Source organism: Gasterosteus aculeatus, unplaced genomic scaffold, assembly GCF_964276395.1.
Source record: "Gasterosteus aculeatus unplaced genomic scaffold, fGasAcu3.hap1.1 HAP1_SCAFFOLD_29, whole genome shotgun sequence".
NCBI lineage: Eukaryota > Metazoa > Chordata > Actinopteri > Perciformes > Gasterosteidae > Gasterosteus > Gasterosteus aculeatus.
In genome coordinates, this window is record NW_027554887.1 from 199,666 (window position 1) to 215,443 (window position 15,778).

At 44.9% G+C, this 15,778-nt stretch overlaps 25 non-coding genes across 25 annotated transcripts; all 25 read left to right on the top strand.

Moving 5' to 3' along the window:
• Positions 1-354: 354 nt before the first annotated feature.
• Positions 355-469, top strand: LOC144393864 (U5 spliceosomal RNA). The gene has a single exon (XR_013456704.1). It is a non-coding gene; the product is annotated as a U5 spliceosomal RNA (small nuclear RNA).
• A 602-nt stretch (positions 470-1,071) lies between these two features.
• On the top strand, positions 1,072-1,262 carry LOC144393702 (U2 spliceosomal RNA). The gene has a single exon (XR_013456542.1). It is a non-coding gene; the product is annotated as a U2 spliceosomal RNA (small nuclear RNA).
• Positions 1,263-1,538: 276 nt separating this feature from the next.
• Positions 1,539-1,702, top strand: LOC144393490 (U1 spliceosomal RNA). Its single transcript, XR_013456331.1, has one exon. It is a non-coding gene; the product is annotated as a U1 spliceosomal RNA (small nuclear RNA).
• Positions 1,703-2,144: 442 nt separating this feature from the next.
• LOC144393866 (U5 spliceosomal RNA) lies at positions 2,145-2,259 on the top strand. Its single transcript, XR_013456705.1, has one exon. It is a non-coding gene; the product is annotated as a U5 spliceosomal RNA (small nuclear RNA).
• Positions 2,260-2,861: 602 nt separating this feature from the next.
• LOC144393636 (U2 spliceosomal RNA) lies at positions 2,862-3,052 on the top strand. Its single transcript, XR_013456476.1, has one exon. It is a non-coding gene; the product is annotated as a U2 spliceosomal RNA (small nuclear RNA).
• A 276-nt stretch (positions 3,053-3,328) lies between these two features.
• LOC144393493 (U1 spliceosomal RNA) lies at positions 3,329-3,492 on the top strand. Its single transcript, XR_013456333.1, has one exon. It is a non-coding gene; the product is annotated as a U1 spliceosomal RNA (small nuclear RNA).
• A 930-nt stretch (positions 3,493-4,422) lies between these two features.
• LOC144393867 (U5 spliceosomal RNA) lies at positions 4,423-4,537 on the top strand. Its single transcript, XR_013456706.1, has one exon. It is a non-coding gene; the product is annotated as a U5 spliceosomal RNA (small nuclear RNA).
• A 602-nt stretch (positions 4,538-5,139) lies between these two features.
• On the top strand, positions 5,140-5,330 carry LOC144393637 (U2 spliceosomal RNA). Its single transcript, XR_013456477.1, has one exon. It is a non-coding gene; the product is annotated as a U2 spliceosomal RNA (small nuclear RNA).
• Positions 5,331-5,606: 276 nt separating this feature from the next.
• LOC144393494 (U1 spliceosomal RNA) lies at positions 5,607-5,770 on the top strand. Its single transcript, XR_013456334.1, has one exon. It is a non-coding gene; the product is annotated as a U1 spliceosomal RNA (small nuclear RNA).
• Positions 5,771-6,300: 530 nt separating this feature from the next.
• LOC144393639 (U2 spliceosomal RNA) lies at positions 6,301-6,491 on the top strand. The gene has a single exon (XR_013456480.1). It is a non-coding gene; the product is annotated as a U2 spliceosomal RNA (small nuclear RNA).
• A 276-nt stretch (positions 6,492-6,767) lies between these two features.
• Positions 6,768-6,931, top strand: LOC144393495 (U1 spliceosomal RNA). Its single transcript, XR_013456335.1, has one exon. It is a non-coding gene; the product is annotated as a U1 spliceosomal RNA (small nuclear RNA).
• Positions 6,932-7,373: 442 nt separating this feature from the next.
• LOC144393868 (U5 spliceosomal RNA) lies at positions 7,374-7,488 on the top strand. The gene has a single exon (XR_013456707.1). It is a non-coding gene; the product is annotated as a U5 spliceosomal RNA (small nuclear RNA).
• Positions 7,489-8,090: 602 nt separating this feature from the next.
• Positions 8,091-8,281, top strand: LOC144393640 (U2 spliceosomal RNA). Its single transcript, XR_013456481.1, has one exon. It is a non-coding gene; the product is annotated as a U2 spliceosomal RNA (small nuclear RNA).
• Positions 8,282-8,557: 276 nt separating this feature from the next.
• On the top strand, positions 8,558-8,721 carry LOC144393496 (U1 spliceosomal RNA). Its single transcript, XR_013456337.1, has one exon. It is a non-coding gene; the product is annotated as a U1 spliceosomal RNA (small nuclear RNA).
• A 437-nt stretch (positions 8,722-9,158) lies between these two features.
• On the top strand, positions 9,159-9,349 carry LOC144393703 (U2 spliceosomal RNA). The gene has a single exon (XR_013456543.1). It is a non-coding gene; the product is annotated as a U2 spliceosomal RNA (small nuclear RNA).
• Positions 9,350-9,625: 276 nt separating this feature from the next.
• Positions 9,626-9,789, top strand: LOC144393497 (U1 spliceosomal RNA). The gene has a single exon (XR_013456338.1). It is a non-coding gene; the product is annotated as a U1 spliceosomal RNA (small nuclear RNA).
• A 442-nt stretch (positions 9,790-10,231) lies between these two features.
• On the top strand, positions 10,232-10,346 carry LOC144393869 (U5 spliceosomal RNA). The gene has a single exon (XR_013456708.1). It is a non-coding gene; the product is annotated as a U5 spliceosomal RNA (small nuclear RNA).
• A 602-nt stretch (positions 10,347-10,948) lies between these two features.
• LOC144393704 (U2 spliceosomal RNA) lies at positions 10,949-11,139 on the top strand. Its single transcript, XR_013456544.1, has one exon. It is a non-coding gene; the product is annotated as a U2 spliceosomal RNA (small nuclear RNA).
• Positions 11,140-11,415: 276 nt separating this feature from the next.
• On the top strand, positions 11,416-11,579 carry LOC144393498 (U1 spliceosomal RNA). The gene has a single exon (XR_013456339.1). It is a non-coding gene; the product is annotated as a U1 spliceosomal RNA (small nuclear RNA).
• A 442-nt stretch (positions 11,580-12,021) lies between these two features.
• Positions 12,022-12,136, top strand: LOC144393871 (U5 spliceosomal RNA). The gene has a single exon (XR_013456711.1). It is a non-coding gene; the product is annotated as a U5 spliceosomal RNA (small nuclear RNA).
• Positions 12,137-12,738: 602 nt separating this feature from the next.
• On the top strand, positions 12,739-12,929 carry LOC144393641 (U2 spliceosomal RNA). Its single transcript, XR_013456482.1, has one exon. It is a non-coding gene; the product is annotated as a U2 spliceosomal RNA (small nuclear RNA).
• Positions 12,930-13,205: 276 nt separating this feature from the next.
• On the top strand, positions 13,206-13,369 carry LOC144393499 (U1 spliceosomal RNA). The gene has a single exon (XR_013456340.1). It is a non-coding gene; the product is annotated as a U1 spliceosomal RNA (small nuclear RNA).
• A 930-nt stretch (positions 13,370-14,299) lies between these two features.
• Positions 14,300-14,414, top strand: LOC144393872 (U5 spliceosomal RNA). The gene has a single exon (XR_013456712.1). It is a non-coding gene; the product is annotated as a U5 spliceosomal RNA (small nuclear RNA).
• Positions 14,415-15,016: 602 nt separating this feature from the next.
• On the top strand, positions 15,017-15,207 carry LOC144393642 (U2 spliceosomal RNA). Its single transcript, XR_013456483.1, has one exon. It is a non-coding gene; the product is annotated as a U2 spliceosomal RNA (small nuclear RNA).
• A 276-nt stretch (positions 15,208-15,483) lies between these two features.
• Positions 15,484-15,647, top strand: LOC144393500 (U1 spliceosomal RNA). Its single transcript, XR_013456341.1, has one exon. It is a non-coding gene; the product is annotated as a U1 spliceosomal RNA (small nuclear RNA).
• Positions 15,648-15,778: the final 131 nt, after the last annotated feature.

The window sequence follows — 15,778 nt, forward strand, 5'->3', positions numbered from 1 at the left end:
ACACGGATTAATCACCACTGCACTGGAGTCTCCGGTGGAGGGAGTCTACAATCAGCAAATCACTGTCTGAATCCAAAGTGAAATCAACCAGATTTCAGCATTAATCATCACTGCGCTGGAGTCTCCAGTGGAGCACGTCTCAAATCAGCAAATCACTGTCTGAATCCAAAGTGAAATCAAGCACATTTCAGCAGGACTTTACACTTTTGCTTGTAAACAAATCAATGAGTTTTTGATGGCTGGTGCTGGGGAATGGGTTTGGCATTGGACAACCGCAGCTCAACCAGTCCCAACCACAAGAGGGATCACTGTTGCGACTGGGATATAAGGCTGCCTGCCACCTGATTCCGCAACTGACTTTGGTTTCTCTTCAATACGCATAAGTCTTTCGCCTTTTACTAAAGACTTCCGTGGAGAGGAACAACAATGAGTTGACCATATTTTTGGCAGGCTCTGCCAATTGGCTGAGCCTCATGTACTTGTGTGAAAAGAAAAGTAGTTGGACAGAGGCTCCTGACAATGGAGCACAAACAAAGTTGTGTTTACTTATCACTGGAGTCACTAGTGCAGCAAGTCTCAAATCACTGTCTGAATCCAAAGTGAAATCAACCAGATTTCAGCAGGATTTTACAGGGATTAATGGTCACTTTACTGGAGTCTCCGGTGGAGCACGTCTCAAATCAGCAAATCACTGTCTGAATTCATTGTGAAATCAACAAGATTTTCAGCAGGAATCATCACTGGAGTCACTAGTGGAGCCTTGCAGCAAGTCTCAAATCTCTGTCTGAATCCATTGTGAAATCAACAAGATTTTCAGCAGGACTTTACAGTGATTAATCATCACTGGAGTCTCTAGTGTCTGAAACAACAGTGAAATCAACCAGATTTCAGCAGGAGTTTACACTTTTGCTTGTAAACAAATCAATGATTTTAGCTTTTTTGAGGACGGGGGCAGCGTGGGGAGTGGGTTGTTAAGTAGCAAGCGACTGCTACGCCCAGTTGAAAGAACCGCACCGCGACAATTGAGATATGTGCTGGTACGTTGGGTCTGCAAACAAACAGTTTGGTGTTATCGCTTCTCGGCCTTTTGGCTAAGATCAAGTGTAGTATCTGTTCTTATCAGTTTAATATCTGATATGTCCTCTATACGAGGACTACATATTAAGCCGATTTTTAGCTCTGGGAGATGAAAAAGGGGCTTGCTCCGTTCACTCCAAGCATCGGCCCGGTATTGCAGCACCTCCGGGAACGGTGCACCCTTTAAATTGTGGAAAATAAAAGAAAGGGTAACCTGAATCAGTGGTGTGGTGTTGGAAATGATTTCTGCTTTGAGTAAAACAAGTCTCACCTCCACATAGTTTTTAAGACTGAGGCTTTTGGCAAGTGACTTATGCTTACTCATCAATAGTGCCTTTGTTTTGCAAGTCTCAAATCACTGATTTTAACTTCACCGATCTGTGAGGACGGTGCCATCTGCGAACCGTCACCACAAATGCTGTGACTGGGAATACCGTCCCTGCCTCTGTCACCACCAACTCATACTTACCTGGCAGGGGAGATACCATGATCAAGAAGGTGGTTCACCCAGGGCGAGGCTCAGTCATTGCACTGCGACTGTGCTGACCACTGCGAATTCCCCAAATGTGGGAATCTCGACTGCATAATTTGTGGTAGTGGGGGACTGCGTTCGCGCTCTCCCCTGATATTGAAGTCAAAGAAAAACCAGGTGTCCCGTTTAATCATCACTGTCTGAATCCCTAGTGAAATCAACCACATTTCAGCAGGATTTTACACGGATTAATCACCACTGCACTGGAGTCTCCGGTGGAGGGAGTCTACAATCAGCAAATCACTGTCTGAATCCAAAGTGAAATCAACCAGATTTCAGCATTAATCATCACTGCGCTGGAGTCTCCAGTGGAGCACGTCTCAAATCAGCAAATCACTGTCTGAATCCAAAGTGAAATCAAGCACATTTCAGCAGGACTTTACACTTTTGCTTGTAAACAAATCAATGAGTTTTTGATGGCTGGTGCTGGGGAATGGGTTTGGCATTGGACAACCGCAGCTCAACCAGTCCCAACCACAAGAGGGATCACTGTTGCGACTGGGATATAAGGCTGCCTGCCACCTGATTCCGCAACTGACTTTGGTTTCTCTTCAATACGCATAAGTCTTTCGCCTTTTACTAAAGACTTCCGTGGAGAGGAACAACAATGAGTTGACCATATTTTTGGCAGGCTCTGCCAATTGGCTGAGCCTCATGTACTTGTGTGAAAAGAAAAGTAGTTGGACAGAGGCTCCTGACAATGGAGCACAAACAAAGTTGTGTTTACTTATCACTGGAGTCACTAGTGCAGCAAGTCTCAAATCACTGTCTGAATCCAAAGTGAAATCAACCAGATTTCAGCAGGATTTTACAGGGATTAATGGTCACTTTACTGGAGTCTCCGGTGGAGCACGTCTCAAATCAGCAAATCACTGTCTGAATTCATTGTGAAATCAACAAGATTTTCAGCAGGAATCATCACTGGAGTCACTAGTGGAGCCTTGCAGCAAGTCTCAAATCTCTGTCTGAATCCATTGTGAAATCAACAAGATTTTCAGCAGGACTTTACAGTGATTAATCATCACTGGAGTCTCTAGTGTCTGAAACAACAGTGAAATCAACCAGATTTCAGCAGGAGTTTACACTTTTGCTTGTAAACAAATCAATGATTTTAGCTTTTTTGAGGACGGGGGCAGCGTGGGGAGTGGGTTGTTAAGTAGCAAGCGACTGCTACGCCCAGTTGAAAGAACCGCACCGCGACAATTGAGATATGTGCTGGTACGTTGGGTCTGCAAACAAACAGTTTGGTGTTATCGCTTCTCGGCCTTTTGGCTAAGATCAAGTGTAGTATCTGTTCTTATCAGTTTAATATCTGATATGTCCTCTATACGAGGACTACATATTAAGCCGATTTTTAGCTCTGGGAGATGAAAAAGGGGCTTGCTCCGTTCACTCCAAGCATCGACCCGGTATTGCAGCACCTCCGGGAACGGTGCACCCTTTAAATTGTGGAAAATAAAAGAAATGGTAACCTGAATCAGTGGTGTGGTGTTGGAAATGATTTCTGCTTTGAGTAAAACAAGTCTCACCTCCACATAGTTTTTAAGACTGAGGCTTTTGGCAAGTGACTTATGCTTACTCATCAATAGTGCCTTTGTTTTGCAAGTCTCAAATCACTGATTTTAACTTCACCGATCTGTGAGGACGGTGCCATCTGCGAACCGTCACCACAAATGCTGTGACTGGGAATACCGTCCCTGCCTCTGTCACCACCAACTCATACTTACCTGGCAGGGGAGATACCATGATCAAGAAGGTGGTTCACCCAGGGCGAGGCTCAGTCATTGCACTGCGACTGTGCTGACCACTGCGAATTCCCCAAATGTGGGAATCTCGACTGCATAATTTGTGGTAGTGGGGGACTGCGTTCGCGCTCTCCCCTGATATTGAAGTCAAAGAAAAACCAGGTGTCCCGTTTAATCATCACTGTCTGAATCCCTAGTGAAATCAACCACATTTCAGCAGGATTTTACACGGATTAATCACCACTGCACTGGAGTCTCCGGTGGAGGGAGTCTACAATCAGCAAATCACTGTCTGAATCCAAAGTGAAATCAACCAGATTTCAGCATTAATCATCACTGCGCTGGAGTCTCCAGTGGAGCACGTCTCAAATCAGCAAATCACTGTCTGAATCCAAAGTGAAATCAAGCACATTTCAGCAGGACTTTACACTTTTGCTTGTAAACAAATCAATGAGTTTTTGATGGATGGTGCTGGGGAATGGGTTTGGCATTGGACAACCGCAGCTCAACCAGTCCCAACCACAAGAGGGATCAAATCATGTGCTGACCACTGCGAATTCCCCAAATGTGGGAATCTCGACTGCATAATTTGTGGTAGTGGGGGACTGCGTTCGCGCTCTCCCCTGATATTGAAGTCAAAGAAAAACCAGGTGTCCCGTTTAATCATCACTGTCTGAATCCCTAGTGAAATCAACCACATTTCAGCAGGATTTTACACGGATTAATCACCACTGCACTGGAGTCTCCGGTGGAGGGAGTCTACAATCAGCAAATCACTGTCTGAATCCAAAGTGAAATCAACCAGATTTCAGCATTAATCATCACTGCGCTGGAGTCTCCAGTGGAGCACGTCTCAAATCAGCAAATCACTGTCTGAATCCAAAGTGAAATCAAGCACATTTCAGCAGGACTTTACACTTTTGCTTGTAAACAAATCAATGAGTTTTTGATGGCTGGTGCTGGGGAATGGGTTTGGCATTGGACAACCGCAGCTCAACCAGTCCCAACCACAAGAGGGATCACTGTTGCGACTGGGATATAAGGCTGCCTGCCACCTGATTCCGCAACTGACTTTGGTTTCTCTTCAATACGCATAAGTCTTTCGCCTTTTACTAAAGACTTCCGTGGAGAGGAACAACAATGAGTTGACCATATTTTTGGCAGGCTCTGCCAATTGGCTGAGCCTCATGTACTTGTGTGAAAAGAAAAGTAGTTGGACAGAGGCTCCTGACAATGGAGCACAAACAAAGTTGTGTTTACTTATCACTGGAGTCACTAGTGCAGCAAGTCTCAAATCACTGTCTGAATCCAAAGTGAAATCAACCAGATTTCAGCAGGATTTTACAGGGATTAATGGTCACTTTACTGGAGTCTCCGGTGGAGCACGTCTCAAATCAGCAAATCACTGTCTGAATTCATTGTGAAATCAACAAGATTTTCAGCAGGAATCATCACTGGAGTCACTAGTGGAGCCTTGCAGCAAGTCTCAAATCTCTGTCTGAATCCATTGTGAAATCAACAAGATTTTCAGCAGGACTTTACAGTGATTAATCATCACTGGAGTCTCTAGTGTCTGAAACAACAGTGAAATCAACCAGATTTCAGCAGGAGTTTACACTTTTGCTTGTAAACAAATCAATGATTTTAGCTTTTTTGAGGACGGGGGCAGCGTGGGGAGTGGGTTGTTAAGTAGCAAGCGACTGCTACGCCCAGTTGAAAGAACCGCACCGCGACAATTGAGATATGTGCTGGTACGTTGGGTCTGCAAACAAACAGTTTGGTGTTATCGCTTCTCGGCCTTTTGGCTAAGATCAAGTGTAGTATCTGTTCTTATCAGTTTAATATCTGATATGTCCTCTATACGAGGACTACATATTAAGCCGATTTTTAGCTCTGGGAGATGAAAAAGGGGCTTGCTCCGTTCACTCCAAGCATCGACCCGGTATTGCAGCACCTCCGGGAACGGTGCACCCTTTAAATTGTGGAAAATAAAAGAAATGGTAACCTGAATCAGTGGTGTGGTGTTGGAAATGATTTCTGCTTTGAGTAAAACAAGTCTCACCTCCACATAGTTTTTAAGACTGAGGCTTTTGGCAAGTGACTTATGCTTACTCATCAATAGTGCCTTTGTTTTGCAAGTCTCAAATCACTGATTTTAACTTCACCGATCTGTGAGGACGGTGCCATCTGCGAACCGTCACCACAAATGCTGTGACTGGGAATACCGTCCCTGCCTCTGTCACCACCAACTCATACTTACCTGGCAGGGGAGATACCATGATCAAGAAGGTGGTTCACCCAGGGCGAGGCTCAGTCATTGCACTGCGACTGTGCTGACCACTGCGAATTCCCCAAATGTGGGAATCTCGACTGCATAATTTGTGGTAGTGGGGGACTGCGTTCGCGCTCTCCCCTGATATTGAAGTCAAAGAAAAACCAGGTGTCCCGTTTAATCATCACTGTCTGAATCCAAAGTGAAATCAACCAGATTTCAGCAGGATTTTACAGGGATTAATGGTCACTTTACTGGAGTCTCCGGTGGAGCACGTCTCAAATCAGCAAATCATTGTCTGAATTCATTGTGAAATCAACAAGATTTTCAGCAGGAATCATCACTGGAGTCACTAGTGGAGCCTTGCAGCAAGTCTCAAATCTCTGTCTGAATCCATTGTGAAATCAACAAGATTTTCAGCAGGACTTTACAGTGATTAATCATCACTGGAGTCTCTAGTGTCTGAAACAACAGTGAAATCAACCAGATTTCAGCAGGAGTTTACACTTTTGCTTGTAAACAAATCAATGATTTTAGCTTTTTTGAGGACGGGGGCAGCGTGGGGAGTGGGTTGTTAAGTAGCAAGCGACTGCTACGCCCAGTTGAAAGAACCGCACCGCGACAATTGAGATATGTGCTGGTACGTTGGGTCTGCAAACAAACAGTTTGGTGTTATCGCTTCTCGGCCTTTTGGCTAAGATCAAGTGTAGTATCTGTTCTTATCAGTTTAATATCTGATATGTCCTCTATACGAGGACTACATATTAAGCCGATTTTTAGCTCTGGGAGATGAAAAAGGGGCTTGCTCCGTTCACTCCAAGCATCGACCCGGTATTGCAGCACCTCCGGGAACGGTGCACCCTTTAAATTGTGGAAAATAAAAGAAATGGTAACCTGAATCAGTGGTGTGGTGTTGGAAATGATTTCTGCTTTGAGTAAAACAAGTCTCACCTCCACATAGTTTTTAAGACTGAGGCTTTTGGCAAGTGACTTATGCTTACTCATCAATAGTGCCTTTGTTTTGCAAGTCTCAAATCACTGATTTTAACTTCACCGATCTGTGAGGACGGTGCCATCTGCGAACCGTCACCACAAATGCTGTGACTGGGAATACCGTCCCTGCCTCTGTCACCACCAACTCATACTTACCTGGCAGGGGAGATACCATGATCAAGAAGGTGGTTCACCCAGGGCGAGGCTCAGTCATTGCACTGCGACTGTGCTGACCACTGCGAATTCCCCAAATGTGGGAATCTCGACTGCATAATTTGTGGTAGTGGGGGACTGCGTTCGCGCTCTCCCCTGATATTGAAGTCAAAGAAAAACCAGGTGTCCCGTTTAATCATCACTGTCTGAATCCCTAGTGAAATCAACCACATTTCAGCAGGATTTTACACGGATTAATCACCACTGCACTGGAGTCTCCGGTGGAGGGAGTCTACAATCAGCAAATCACTGTCTGAATCCAAAGTGAAATCAACCAGATTTCAGCATTAATCATCACTGCGCTGGAGTCTCCAGTGGAGCACGTCTCAAATCAGCAAATCACTGTCTGAATCCAAAGTGAAATCAAGCACATTTCAGCAGGACTTTACACTTTTGCTTGTAAACAAATCAATGAGTTTTTGATGGCTGGTGCTGGGGAATGGGTTTGGCATTGGACAACCGCAGCTCAACCAGTCCCAACCACAAGAGGGATCACTGTTGCGACTGGGATATAAGGCTGCCTGTCACCTGATTCCGCAACTGACTTTGGTTTCTCTTCAATACGCATAAGTCTTTCGCCTTTTACTAAAGACTTCCGTGGAGAGGAACAACAATGAGTTGACCATATTTTTGGCAGGCTCTGCCAATTGGCTGAGCCTCATGTACTTGTGTGAAAAGAAAAGTAGTTGGACAGAGGCTCCTGACAATGGAGCACAAACAAAGTTGTGTTTACTTATCACTGGAGTCACTAGTGCAGCAAGTCTCAAATCACTGTCTGAATCCAAAGTGAAATCAACCAGATTTCAGCAGGATTTTACAGGGATTAATGGTCACTTTACTGGAGTCTCCGGTGGAGCACGTCTCAAATCAGCAAATCACTGTCTGAATTCATTGTGAAATCAACAAGATTTTCAGCAGGAATCATCACTGGAGTCACTAGTGGAGCCTTGCAGCAAGTCTCAAATCTCTGTCTGAATCCATTGTGAAATCAACAAGATTTTCAGCAGGACTTTACAGTGATTAATCATCACTGGAGTCTCTAGTGTCTGAAACAACAGTGAAATCAACCAGATTTCAGCAGGAGTTTACACTTTTGCTTGTAAACAAATCAATGATTTTAGCTTTTTTGAGGACGGGGGCAGCGTGGGGAGTGGGTTGTTAAGTAGCAAGCGACTGCTACGCCCAGTTGAAAGAACCGCACCGCGACAATTGAGATATGTGCTGGTACGTTGGGTCTGCAAACAAACAGTTTGGTGTTATCGCTTCTCGGCCTTTTGGCTAAGATCAAGTGTAGTATCTGTTCTTATCAGTTTAATATCTGATATGTCCTCTATACGAGGACTACATATTAAGCCGATTTTTAGCTCTGGGAGATGAAAAAGGGGCTTGCTCCGTTCACTCCAAGCATCGACCCGGTATTGCAGCACCTCCGGGAACGGTGCACCCTTTAAATTGTGGAAAATAAAAGAAAGGGTAACCTGAATCAGTGGTGTGGTGTTGGAAATGATTTCTGCTTTGAGTAAAACAAGTCTCACCTCCACATAGTTTTTAAGACTGAGGCTTTTGGCAAGTGACTTATGCTTACTCATCAATAGTGCCTTTGTTTTGCAAGTCTCAAATCACTGATTTTAACTTCACCGATCTGTGAGGACGGTGCCATCTGCGAACCGTCACCACAAATGCTGTGACTGGGAATACCGTCCCTGCCTCTGTCACCACCAACTCATACTTACCTGGCAGGGGAGATACCATGATCAAGAAGGTGGTTCACCCAGGGCGAGGCTCAGTCATTGCACTGCGACTGTGCTGACCACTGCGAATTCCCCAAATGTGGGAATCTCGACTGCATAATTTGTGGTAGTGGGGGACTGCGTTCGCGCTCTCCCCTGATATTGAAGTCAAAGAAAAACCAGGTGTCCCGTTTAATCATCACTGTCTGAATCCATTGTGAAATCAACAAGATTTTCAGCAGGACTTTACAGTGATTAATCATCACTGGAGTCACTAGTGGAGCCTTGCAGCAAGTCTCAAATCTCTGTCTGAATCCATTGTGAAATCAACAAGATTTTCAGCAGGACTTTACAGTGATTAATCATCACTGGAGTCTCTAGTGTCTGAAACAACAGTGAAATCAACCAGATTTCAGCAGGAGTTTACACTTTTGCTTGTAAACAAATCAATGATTTTAGCTTTTTTGAGGACGGGGGCAGCGTGGGGAGTGGGTTGTTAAGTAGCAAGCGACTGCTACGCCCAGTTGAAAGAACCGCACCGCGACAATTGAGATATGTGCTGGTACGTTGGGTCTGCAAACAAACAGTTTGGTGTTATCGCTTCTCGGCCTTTTGGCTAAGATCAAGTGTAGTATCTGTTCTTATCAGTTTAATATCTGATATGTCCTCTATACGAGGACTACATATTAAGCCGATTTTTAGCTCTGGGAGATGAAAAAGGGGCTTGCTCCGTTCACTCCAAGCATCGGCCCGGTATTGCAGCACCTCCGGGAACGGTGCACCCTTTAAATTGTGGAAAATAAAAGAAAGGGTAACCTGAATCAGTGGTGTGGTGTTGGAAATGATTTCTGCTTTGAGTAAAACAAGTCTCACCTCCACATAGTTTTTAAGACTGAGGCTTTTGGCAAGTGACTTATGCTTACTCATCAATAGTGCCTTTGTTTTGCAAGTCTCAAATCACTGATTTTAACTTCACCGATCTGTGAGGACGGTGCCATCTGCGAACCGTCACCACAAATGCTGTGACTGGGAATACCGTCCCTGCCTCTGTCACCACCAACTCATACTTACCTGGCAGGGGAGATACCATGATCAAGAAGGTGGTTCACCCAGGGCGAGGCTCAGTCATTGCACTGCGACTGTGCTGACCACTGCGAATTCCCCAAATGTGGGAATCTCGACTGCATAATTTGTGGTAGTGGGGGACTGCGTTCGCGCTCTCCCCTGATATTGAAGTCAAAGAAAAACCAGGTGTCCCGTTTAATCATCACTGTCTGAATCCCTAGTGAAATCAACCACATTTCAGCAGGATTTTACACGGATTAATCACCACTGCACTGGAGTCTCCGGTGGAGGGAGTCTACAATCAGCAAATCACTGTCTGAATCCAAAGTGAAATCAACCAGATTTCAGCATTAATCATCACTGCGCTGGAGTCTCCAGTGGAGCACGTCTCAAATCAGCAAATCACTGTCTGAATCCAAAGTGAAATCAAGCACATTTCAGCAGGACTTTACACTTTTGCTTGTAAACAAATCAATGAGTTTTTGATGGCTGGTGCTGGGGAATGGGTTTGGCATTGGACAACCGCAGCTCAACCAGTCCCAACCACAAGAGGGATCACTGTTGCGACTGGGATATAAGGCTGCCTGCCACCTGATTCCGCAACTGACTTTGGTTTCTCTTCAATACGCATAAGTCTTTCGCCTTTTACTAAAGACTTCCGTGGAGAGGAACAACAATGAGTTGACCATATTTTTGGCAGGCTCTGCCAATTGGCTGAGCCTCATGTACTTGTGTGAAAAGAAAAGTAGTTGGACAGAGGCTCCTGACAATGGAGCACAAACAAAGTTGTGTTTACTTATCACTGGAGTCACTAGTGCAGCAAGTCTCAAATCACTGTCTGAATCCAAAGTGAAATCAACCAGATTTCAGCAGGATTTTACAGGGATTAATGGTCACTTTACTGGAGTCTCCGGTGGAGCACGTCTCAAATCAGCAAATCACTGTCTGAATTCATTGTGAAATCAACAAGATTTTCAGCAGGAATCATCACTGGAGTCACTAGTGGAGCCTTGCAGCAAGTCTCAAATCTCTGTCTGAATCCATTGTGAAATCAACAAGATTTTCAGCAGGACTTTACAGTGATTAATCATCACTGGAGTCTCTAGTGTCTGAAACAACAGTGAAATCAACCAGATTTCAGCAGGAGTTTACACTTTTGCTTGTAAACAAATCAATGATTTTAGCTTTTTTGAGGACGGGGGCAGCGTGGGGAGTGGGTTGTTAAGTAGCAAGCGACTGCTACGCCCAGTTGAAAGAACCGCACCGCGACAATTGAGATATGTGCTGGTACGTTGGGTCTGCAAACAAACAGTTTGGTGTTATCGCTTCTCGGCCTTTTGGCTAAGATCAAGTGTAGTATCTGTTCTTATCAGTTTAATATCTGATATGTCCTCTATACGAGGACTACATATTAAGCCGATTTTTAGCTCTGGGAGATGAAAAAGGGGCTTGCTCCGTTCACTCCAAGCATCGGCCCGGTATTGCAGCACCTCCGGGAACGGTGCACCCTTTAAATTGTGGAAAATAAAAGAAAGGGTAACCTGAATCAGTGGTGTGGTGTTGGAAATGATTTCTGCTTTGAGTAAAACAAGTCTCACCTCCACATAGTTTTTAAGACTGAGGCTTTTGGCAAGTGACTTATGCTTACTCATCAATAGTGCCTTTGTTTTGCAAGTCTCAAATCACTGATTTTAACTTCACCGATCTGTGAGGACGGTGCCATCTGCGAACCGTCACCACAAATGCTGTGACTGGGAATACCGTCCCTGCCTCTGTCACCACCAACTCATACTTACCTGGCAGGGGAGATACCATGATCAAGAAGGTGGTTCACCCAGGGCGAGGCTCAGTCATTGCACTGCGACTGTGCTGACCACTGCGAATTCCCCAAATGTGGGAATCTCGACTGCATAATTTGTGGTAGTGGGGGACTGCGTTCGCGCTCTCCCCTGATATTGAAGTCAAAGAAAAACCAGGTGTCCCGTTTAATCATCACTGTCTGAATCCCTAGTGAAATCAACCACATTTCAGCAGGATTTTACACGGATTAATCACCACTGCACTGGAGTCTCCGGTGGAGGGAGTCTACAATCAGCAAATCACTGTCTGAATCCAAAGTGAAATCAACCAGATTTCAGCATTAATCATCACTGCGCTGGAGTCTCCAGTGGAGCACGTCTCAAATCAGCAAATCACTGTCTGAATCCAAAGTGAAATCAAGCACATTTCAGCAGGACTTTACACTTTTGCTTGTAAACAAATCAATGAGTTTTTGATGGCTGGTGCTGGGGAATGGGTTTGGCATTGGACAACCGCAGCTCAACCAGTCCCAACCACAAGAGGGATCACTGTTGCGACTGGGATATAAGGCTGCCTGCCACCTGATTCCGCAACTGACTTTGGTTTCTCTTCAATACGCATAAGTCTTTCGCCTTTTACTAAAGACTTCCGTGGAGAGGAACAACAATGAGTTGACCATATTTTTGGCAGGCTCTGCCAATTGGCTGAGCCTCATGTACTTGTGTGAAAAGAAAAGTAGTTGGACAGAGGCTCCTGACAATGGAGCACAAACAAAGTTGTGTTTACTTATCACTGGAGTCACTAGTGCAGCAAGTCTCAAATCACTGTCTGAATCCAAAGTGAAATCAACCAGATTTCAGCAGGATTTTACAGGGATTAATGGTCACTTTACTGGAGTCTCCGGTGGAGCACGTCTCAAATCAGCAAATCACTGTCTGAATTCATTGTGAAATCAACAAGATTTTCAGCAGGAATCATCACTGGAGTCACTAGTGGAGCCTTGCAGCAAGTCTCAAATCTCTGTCTGAATCCATTGTGAAATCAACAAGATTTTCAGCAGGACTTTACAGTGATTAATCATCACTGGAGTCTCTAGTGTCTGAAACAACAGTGAAATCAACCAGATTTCAGCAGGAGTTTACACTTTTGCTTGTAAACAAATCAATGATTTTAGCTTTTTTGAGGACGGGGGCAGCGTGGGGAGTGGGTTGTTAAGTAGCAAGCGACTGCTACGCCCAGTTGAAAGAACCGCACCGCGACAATTGAGATATGTGCTGGTACGTTGGGTCTGCAAACAAACAGTTTGGTGTTATCGCTTCTCGGCCTTTTGGCTAAGATCAAGTGTAGTATCTGTTCTTATCAGTTTAATATCTGATATGTCCTCTATACGAGGACTACATATTAAGCCGATTTTTAGCTCTGGGAGATGAAAAAGGGGCTTGCTCCGTTCACTCCAAGCATCGACCCGGTATTGCAGCACCTCCGGGAACGGTGCACCCTTTAAATTGTGGAAAATAAAAGAAATGGTAACCTGAATCAGTGGTGTGGTGTTGGAAATGATTTCTGCTTTGAGTAAAACAAGTCTCACCTCCACATAGTTTTTAAGACTGAGGCTTTTGGCAAGTGACTTATGCTTACTCATCAATAGTGCCTTTGTTTTGCAAGTCTCAAATCACTGATTTTAACTTCACCGATCTGTGAGGACGGTGCCATCTGCGAACCGTCACCACAAATGCTGTGACTGGGAATACCGTCCCTGCCTCTGTCACCACCAACTCATACTTACCTGGCAGGGGAGATACCATGATCAAGAAGGTGGTTCACCCAGGGCGAGGCTCAGTCATTGCACTGCGACTGTGCTGACCACTGCGAATTCCCCAAATGTGGGAATCTCGACTGCATAATTTGTGGTAGTGGGGGACTGCGTTCGCGCTCTCCCCTGATATTGAAGTCAAAGAAAAACCAGGTGTCCCGTTTAATCATCACTGTCTGAATCCCTAGTGAAATCAACCACATTTCAGCAGGATTTTACACGGATTAATCACCACTGCACTGGAGTCTCCGGTGGAGGGAGTCTACAATCAGCAAATCACTGTCTGAATCCAAAGTGAAATCAACCAGATTTCAGCATTAATCATCACTGCGCTGGAGTCTCCAGTGGAGCACGTCTCAAATCAGCAAATCACTGTCTGAATCCAAAGTGAAATCAAGCACATTTCAGCAGGACTTTACACTTTTGCTTGTAAACAAATCAATGAGTTTTTGATGGATGGTGCTGGGGAATGGGTTTGGCATTGGACAACCGCAGCTCAACCAGTCCCAACCACAAGAGGGATCAAATCATGTGCTGACCACTGCGAATTCCCCAAATGTGGGAATCTCGACTGCATAATTTGTGGTAGTGGGGGACTGCGTTCGCGCTCTCCCCTGATATTGAAGTCAAAGAAAAACCAGGTGTCCCGTTTAATCATCACTGTCTGAATCCCTAGTGAAATCAACCACATTTCAGCAGGATTTTACACGGATTAATCACCACTGCACTGGAGTCTCCGGTGGAGGGAGTCTACAATCAGCAAATCACTGTCTGAATCCAAAGTGAAATCAACCAGATTTCAGCATTAATCATCACTGCGCTGGAGTCTCCAGTGGAGCACGTCTCAAATCAGCAAATCACTGTCTGAATCCAAAGTGAAATCAAGCACATTTCAGCAGGACTTTACACTTTTGCTTGTAAACAAATCAATGAGTTTTTGATGGCTGGTGCTGGGGAATGGGTTTGGCATTGGACAACCGCAGCTCAACCAGTCCCAACCACAAGAGGGATCACTGTTGCGACTGGGATATAAGGCTGCCTGCCACCTGATTCCGCAACTGACTTTGGTTTCTCTTCAATACGCATAAGTCTTTCGCCTTTTACTAAAGACTTCCGTGGAGAGGAACAACAATGAGTTGACCATATTTTTGGCAGGCTCTGCCAATTGGCTGAGCCTCATGTACTTGTGTGAAAAGAAAAGTAGTTGGACAGAGGCTCCTGACAATGGAGCACAAACAAAGTTGTGTTTACTTATCACTGGAGTCACTAGTGCAGCAAGTCTCAAATCACTGTCTGAATCCAAAGTGAAATCAACCAGATTTCAGCAGGATTTTACAGGGATTAATGGTCACTTTACTGGAGTCTCCGGTGGAGCACGTCTCAAATCAGCAAATCACTGTCTGAATTCATTGTGAAATCAACAAGATTTTCAGCAGGAATCATCACTGGAGTCACTAGTGGAGCCTTGCAGCAAGTCTCAAATCTCTGTCTGAATCCATTGTGAAATCAACAAGATTTTCAGCAGGACTTTACAGTGATTAATCATCACTGGAGTCTCTAGTGTCTGAAACAACAGTGAAATCAACCAGATTTCAGCAGGAGTTTACACTTTTGCTTGTAAACAAATCAATGATTTTAGCTTTTTTGAGGACGGGGGCAGCGTGGGGAGTGGGTTGTTAAGTAGCAAGCGACTGCTACGCCCAGTTGAAAGAACCGCACCGCGACAATTGAGATATGTGCTGGTACGTTGGGTCTGCAAACAAACAGTTTGGTGTTATCGCTTCTCGGCCTTTTGGCTAAGATCAAGTGTAGTATCTGTTCTTATCAGTTTAATATCTGATATGTCCTCTATACGAGGACTACATATTAAGCCGATTTTTAGCTCTGGGAGATGAAAAAGGGGCTTGCTCCGTTCACTCCAAGCATCGACCCGGTATTGCAGCACCTCCGGGAACGGTGCACCCTTTAAATTGTGGAAAATAAAAGAAATGGTAACCTGAATCAGTGGTGTGGTGTTGGAAATGATTTCTGCTTTGAGTAAAACAAGTCTCACCTCCACATAGTTTTTAAGACTGAGGCTTTTGGCAAGTGACTTATGCTTACTCATCAATAGTGCCTTTGTTTTGCAAGTCTCAAATCACTGATTTTAACTTCACCGATCTGTGAGGACGGTGCCATCTGCGAACCGTCACCACAAATGCTGTGACTGGGAATACCGTCCCTGCCTCTGTCACCACCAACTCATACTTACCTGGCAGGGGAGATACCATGATCAAGAAGGTGGTTCACCCAGGGCGAGGCTCAGTCATTGCACTGCGACTGTGCTGACCACTGCGAATTCCCCAAATGTGGGAATCTCGACTGCATAATTTGTGGTAGTGGGGGACTGCGTTCGCGCTCTCCCCTGATATTGAAGTCAAAGAAAAACCAGGTGTCCCGTTTAATCATCACTGTCTGAATCCAAAGTGAAATCAACCAGATTTCAGCAGGATTTTACAGGGATTAATGGTCACTTTACTGGAGTCTCCGGTGGAGCAC